At 40.3% G+C, this 6356-nt stretch overlaps 2 non-coding genes across 2 annotated transcripts; both read left to right on the plus strand.

Annotated features, from left to right (window-relative positions):
• Nucleotides 1-1152: 1152 nt before the first annotated feature.
• Nucleotides 1153-1227, plus strand: Trnal-caa (transfer RNA leucine (anticodon CAA)). The gene has a single exon. It is a non-coding gene; the product is annotated as a tRNA-Leu (tRNA).
• Nucleotides 1228-1453: 226 nt separating this feature from the next.
• Nucleotides 1454-1528, plus strand: Trnap-cgg (transfer RNA proline (anticodon CGG)). The gene has a single exon. It is a non-coding gene; the product is annotated as a tRNA-Pro (tRNA).
• The last annotated feature ends 4828 nt before the right edge of the window (nucleotides 1529-6356 follow it).

Below are 6356 nucleotides of genomic sequence, written 5' to 3' on the forward strand. Positions count from 1 at the left end.
ACGAAACTGATCTGCGAATGGTTGTCTCGACGCGACCCGAGCAGCGACAGAAGCTAGTATCGATACTGCCGACGCTTGCGCAGCAGATCATTAGCGACCTCTTCCAAAAGTTAGCCTGAGCATCTGTTAGTATCTGTTAGTATCACCAGAAATTCGGGGAGCAAGTGCACAGATACACAACCAAATGGCAGTGGCTGTCGGAAGCAGGCGCCGCCTCCTATTGTCGATCAATGTCTGTGCGCCTGTTTGTTAGTGATTGGCAGTCCTGATGGAAGTATTTAACAGACACTGGATCCTATTTGTCGATTTATCCACGCACTTGTTGCATAGGAAGCGACCACCCAAATTATTCTGTCTCAAAACTACAAACGACTCGGTCATAAGAATGTACAGCACTCTGAACTTGAAAATAGATCTGGGTTTACAGCGAGCCTTCACTGAGGATTTTACTATTGCAGACGTTGCTGAACCTATCATCGGAGTGGTATTCCTCCCCCATTACAAAGTACTGATGGACATATAATTTCTATCACCGTCTCCTGCCACACTGTGCCATTATAAGAGCCGTTAACTACAGCGATCACCAGCCCACAGAACTCGCATATGTGTAGCGTTTGAAAATACCAAAAAGACTATCGCAGATGCCACACTACTGGTACATCCTGAGCCAGCTGTACCCCTGGCACTAATAGCTGACGTTCGTCAGAAGGCTATCAGTGTAGCTCTTCAACAAGGATATAGTGACACATGATAACTACTCGCATTTTTCCCACACAAACTATCATCCTCACAAAAGCTGTGGAGTGGCTGAAAACTTCTGGCCGTTTACAATTCCATCAAATACTTCAGGCCTCACCTGGAAGCGAGGGACTATTTTATCTACAGCGACCACATCTGCTAACTTATGCCTTTTGCCAGGACAGTTTGAACTGTTCACTGAGGCAATACAATCAGCTAATGTCCATCACAATTCAGCACACGAACATCCGGCATACCTCCAGTATTGACAATGTGGTGCCCGAGTATTTGTCTCAGGTCAGAAGCATTACTAGCATGATCGATTACGCCAAACTCGCCGCCACTCAACAGTCAGATAAAGAACTACAAAGGACTTTTATCGGCAGAACATGAGTCGGTACCAGGCGTGAGTCGTGCTTCGGTAGCTCAGTTGGTAGAGCACTTGCCCGCAAAAGGCAAAGGTCCCGAGTTCGAGTCTCGGTCGGGCACACAGTTTTAATCTGCCAGGAAGTTTCATATCAGTGCACACTCCGCTGCAGAGTGAAAATCTCATTCTGGAAACATCCCCCAGGCTGTGGCTAAGCCATGTCTCCGCAATATCCTTTCTTTCAGGAGTGCTAGTTCTGCAAGGTTCGCAGAAGAGCTTCTGTAAAGTTTGGAAGGTAGGAGACGAGGTACTGGCAGAAGTAAAACTGTGAGTACCAGGCGTGAGTCGTGCTTCGGTAGCTCAGTTGGTAGAGCACTTGCCCGCGGAAGGCAAAGGTCCCGAGTTCGAGTCTCGGTCGGGCACACAGTTTTAATCCGCCAGGAAGTTTCATATCAGCGCACACTCCGCTGCAGAGTGAAAATCTCATTCTGGAGTGTTTGTGTAGTCTGGTTCAATTGTATTAAGCACATGCAGGTTCTAATGGTTGAACTATAGTCTATAGTCTATAGTCTGACATGTATGTTCTTGAACAATTTTGTTTGCTAAACTGCTGAGAAATGAAATAACATTTCAAAACAACAATGCATATTTGTTAGCGAAAATATATACATACATACATGTCAAACCATATTTCTTCGCCTTTTTTGACTTTAAGGCATGATCAGTGGGCTCTATAATGATACAGTTATGATACACTTTTGTTTTGATATGTATTAATCGTAGATTACAAAACAGTTCACTTCCCGCTTTTTACGTGAATAAGTGATTACTTACGGTTCTTCCTGTTTTTAGTTGGCATCTTGTCACCATGGTGGCCGCAGTACCACTCTATTTGCGAAACATAAGCATGCTTTTTGTGTTTTGACATTTTTCGTTCCACTTTTCTTTTTGTTCGCATTTGTTATTTTGATGCATTATCAGCCGTATGTCCCTAGTATAAACATAACACTAATTTAGATATAACTACTTTGATTTTAATTTGTAGCTCATTCTGTTTCGTTTGTTTACATACACGAACATGTTACCAACTTAGTGAAGTATATGCTGAAATCTAATGTCTATTCATTTCTTTTATGTTTATATTCGAGAGAGAGAGCGCGCGCGCGCGCCTGTGTGTGTGTGTGTGTGTGTGTGTGTGTGTGTGTGTTAGAGGCAGAGAGAGAGAGAGAGAGAGAGAGGGAGAGAGAGAGCGAGGGAGAGAGTGTGTGTACATGCATGGATTTTTTTAGTTTTGGTTTAAATAATTTTGTGGAGAGGTTCATGGACAAGTGAATGGAAATGGGGCAGAGAGGTATTAATATTATTATTATTATTATGATAATAATCTCCTGTTGTAGTGTTACTCTATTATTTTATTTAGTAGAGTAAATAATGAGTTGTTTGGCATGTGTAATTGCTCATTCAACACAGTTTCCTTTTCTACCTTAGTTTTTAAGTAGGTGGTAATGTTCTTGCTGGGTTTCAAGGTATATTCTTTATTGTTGATTCTAATTATTTTCATGTCTTCTTCTCTAGTGGTTGGTTTGTGATTGTGTTCTCTTAGGCATTCTGCAAATGTGGAGTGGTTTCTCCAATACTTCCAGGCTCTCATCTGTTCTTTGTATCTGACATCAAATGTTCTACCAGTTGGTCCTATGTATTTGCCATAACAGGTGTTATCTGTGATCAACATATACTTGCTTTATGGTATATATCTCTGTCTTTTGGCAGTTTTGGAGTGTATTTTTGGATATAATTGTCTGTTGTGTATACTATGTTTATTCCCTGTCTTTTGAAAATGTTGGTGATTTTGTGTGAGATTGTGTTTGTGTGTCATTGTGTACCAACTTGTGTTTTCTCTTATGTTTTCCTGATTATTTCGTGTAGTTATGGTAATGAGAGATTGCGATCGTATTTGGTTCTGTTATGATGTTGTAAATTCTTGTGCATTCTGGTTTTATTTTACTTTAAATGTTGTTGTTTAGCTTTGTGACTATGTTACTGTTGTACCCATTGTTTTGGGCTATATGCATTATTACATCCAGTCTTGTTGATTTTTTTTTTTTTTTTGGTTGAGTGGGTCTGTATTGAGTCTTTGGAGCATGTGCCAAAGTAGTGATTCTGCTTTTGTGAGTGTGGGTAGGTCGAGGATTTGGGGATGATAATGTCAGTTGCTTTGGGTTTACGGCAAATTTCAAACATATGCTTATTGTTTTGGTTTAGATTGTTATATCCAGAAAGTTAATTTTGTTATTCTGTTCTCTTTCCATGGTGAATTTTATGGTTGTATGTGTCTTGTTGGTGTCAGCATGCAATTTTTCAATTTTTGGTAGTGGTGCATCTATCGAGCAGAGGATGACAATCATATACCTGATCGAATGTATTATGTTGTATTCTTTTACTACTATTTTTGTGAACATCATCTGTTCTTGTGGTTTATAAAAATATTTGGTAAGGCTCCTGATACTGGGGACCTCATGGGAATCCTTCTTCTTGTACTCTGAAATTCTCAGACATTAATTTTAACATGTATCCTGCAAGCTTGTAATTGGGGGATTTTCTGAAATCCAATACTGGTCTCACAGGAACATTTGGCTTGTGGATCTTTGGTTGGCTTCAGAGGACAGGTGCATGGGGGTTGATCTGTGTCAGATTTCTTTTATTGTGTTATCCAGTGTGATGTCTATACTTTTTAAGAGTGTTGTGTATGTTTACTTTTGAAGGGAATATGTTTGTTGGGTCTGATTTTAATTTGGTAATGTCATTTTGTGAGATGAATTCTTGTACTTTTTCAATGCATTGTTCTTTGTTTTTAAGTACTGCTGTGTTCCCCTTATCTGCTTTTGAAATGATGACATTTTGATTTTGAAGTTTTTTCCTAAGTTTTTTGAGTGTTATAGCTTCTGTATTTCTGTTATTTTTGTATTTTCATATTGGTTATTATATTATAGATTTCTTTGTTTACTAGTTCTCTTGTTAATTCAGTGTTGGCACTGCTGTTTTCTCTCCTATCTTCCCTTGGCAATACACTGTCTTCTTCTATAATTAGTCGAAAGTCACACAAAAACAGATGCACAAAGAATGGAAACAGTTTGTAGAAGAAAGATTAGCCAACTCAAAAAACTTCAATCACAACACAATAGTTCTACACACAATCAACAAAAACACACACACAAATTCTACCCAAGATTAGTGAACCTTACAGACACACGAATAAGCTGTAAAGGAAGGCCGAGCAGTTCTAGGCACTTCAGTCTGGAACCGCGCGACCGCTATGGTCCCAGGTTCGAATCCTGCCTCGGGCATGGATGTGTGTTATGTCCTTAGGTTCGTTGGGTTTAAGTAGTTCTAAGTTCTATGGGACTGATGACCTCAGATGTTAAGTCACATAGTGCTCAGAGCCATTTTTTTTTTTTTTTTTTTGTAAATTAAGACTACTTTGGAGAGATGATTAAAATACAATGTAAATTCAGAAACAGATGAAGGTTATATAAAAAAATCTAATTTTTTTCATATCATATATCAGAGCACGCCACCAAGAGAATGGAGGAGCAACAGTATATTTGGTTCAAGCGAGAGGATCGACAGCAAACTGGTAGCAATTCCCAGCTAGTCTGATGACTTCATCTCAAATGAATAGTACAACTACTTCTACTTCAATACATATATACACCTTTTGGATATCTCTCCCAAGAGAGTGGTTCATTTGAATAGAATGCATTTTTAGCAGTATGGCATTCGCAGCAACAGGGATAAACTGAACCTTATCTTCACAAGCATAGACCAAGTGTTAGTTAAAGTGGTAGAAGACCTCATATCACAACCAATCTCTGAGCTTTCCGATCAAAGCTTTAAAGAGACAGCAGTTAAGTGTCTTGCAGTACCTAAAGAACTATGCATGCATCACATACTCTATGACGAAGATAGCAGAAATTGAAGTCCCTCAGAATTATTAAGACATCTACATATATTGACGGGAGCTAAATCCGTTTTTCGAAGAACTATTACGGATGATAGGGCTCAATCATCTCCCATTGATGAACAGTATTGTCTTGGGGACACACAGGAACCTTCTGCTATCGACATTAGCAGAGAAAGCTGATGCCATGTTCCATTTGTCCACTGCTATACTTACTCAAAGTAAGTGCGCTATAGCAGTCCTTGCACACCATTTTCTGTAGTTCACAACAGAAGTACAAAGAGCAATGCACCACTGCTGGAGATTGATGCCACACGTGCGGAAGTGGACCGGAAAAAGAATAAGCTTTATGCAGTTTTAAGGGACCTACAACACTGTTCCAGTGTTCTTGAGCACGAGGTTACCATCAACGGCTGTACAAATGATAAAACAGGTTTCACAGCACGACAGCCTCAAACCGAAATTCAACAGAAGTCATGCTTCCAAGTAGTGCTGATACCACAAGAAATTTGGAGATCGAGCTAAGAAGTGTGTGCAACAGTGCAGTTACCCAAACGCCAGAAGCGACCAATAAGGGGCGTTAACGATCGCAAATAACGTTACAATCGTCCCACAACCACAGTATTGAGGCAAGTATATCACAACTCCACTTTGTCACAGGGTATTTTTCTACCAAAATCACACATGCTAGTGGAGAGTGCTTTAGCAAAGGCCACAGTGAAATGAGTAACTAATAATAGACAGTACTTCGGTTGTTAGCATCTTGCCTCTGCACTGCACAGAGCCAACAGCCAATCATCTGAGTTGCACATTGAAAGCAGCAAATGATGGGGTCATTCCAACTTTCAGTACAGCGCCCCTGGCAGTGAACCTCAGCTCACGAATAGACAGCAAATGGTTGTTTGCAGTAGCAGCAGTTTCTCATCCAGTCTTGGGAGTAGATGAATGAACACAATCGACAGCTACTTACGACACAAGATTCTGGCTGTGAGGATGAAAAGTTCTAACACAGCTGCTGCCGACAGAGAATATGATGGCCCATTTTATCAGCTTTATCCAGACTTGGTAACACCAAGCATACCTTGGAAGGAAGCACAACATTCAACAATACATTGCATTTGAACAATACCTGGACCACCAGTTAGCTCCGGAATGTCATGCAGCATCCAAGCAGCATTTCGACAAATGGTTAGCAGAAGGTATTGTGTGCAGACTGGACAGCCCTAGGCACCACTGCTTCACTTGGTATGTATGAAAGATGGCACTTACCGATCATGTGGTGATTTTCGAGCT

This window comes from Schistocerca serialis, chromosome 1 (assembly GCF_023864345.2).
Source record: "Schistocerca serialis cubense isolate TAMUIC-IGC-003099 chromosome 1, iqSchSeri2.2, whole genome shotgun sequence".
In the NCBI taxonomy this organism is placed as follows: domain Eukaryota; kingdom Metazoa; phylum Arthropoda; class Insecta; order Orthoptera; family Acrididae; genus Schistocerca; species Schistocerca serialis.